The sequence below is a fragment of the Penaeus monodon genome, chromosome 25 (genome assembly GCF_015228065.2).
Source record: "Penaeus monodon isolate SGIC_2016 chromosome 25, NSTDA_Pmon_1, whole genome shotgun sequence".
In the NCBI taxonomy this organism is placed as follows: domain Eukaryota; kingdom Metazoa; phylum Arthropoda; class Malacostraca; order Decapoda; family Penaeidae; genus Penaeus; species Penaeus monodon.
Genome location: NC_051410.1, coordinates 18993798 through 18994172, shown reverse-complemented (window position 1 = coordinate 18994172; position 375 = coordinate 18993798). Strand labels below are relative to the sequence as shown.

At 44.8% G+C, this 375-nt stretch overlaps 1 protein-coding gene across 1 annotated transcript in view; it reads right to left on the bottom strand.

The window, feature by feature from the left end:
• Positions 1 to 375, bottom strand: part of LOC119589340 (protein bunched, class 2/F/G isoform-like) — a 2990-nt gene that overhangs the window by 1510 nt on the left and 1105 nt on the right. The gene's annotated exons all lie outside the window — the stretch shown is intronic.

The window sequence follows — 375 nt, the reverse complement described above, 5'->3', positions numbered from 1 at the left end:
CTGTTCATGTGAGCGTGTTCATTCTTGTAAGCATATACAGTATACTATTCATTCAGCATTTAATTTCATCGCCCGTCCGTGGCATCTCTCTCTCGCAGACAGCTTGAGCTACAGCCGTGCCAAACGAGTCACACAATGTCCAGACAAAATCAATCTAATCCTTACTAACGTTTTATTTAATAGGATCCGATCAATCAGCTGACGATTATGGAGTTGGGTTCACGTCATTTCATATCTGTTGTCAATTTGTATTTGCTCAGAGCTTACTGATGAGTCAAAGCAACGATCGCCGCCGACTCGCTGTTCATTTGTTTCGCCGGACGTTATCGGAGCCTCGTCTTGCGTGAGACTCTTTGGATGGGACGACAGACCCAT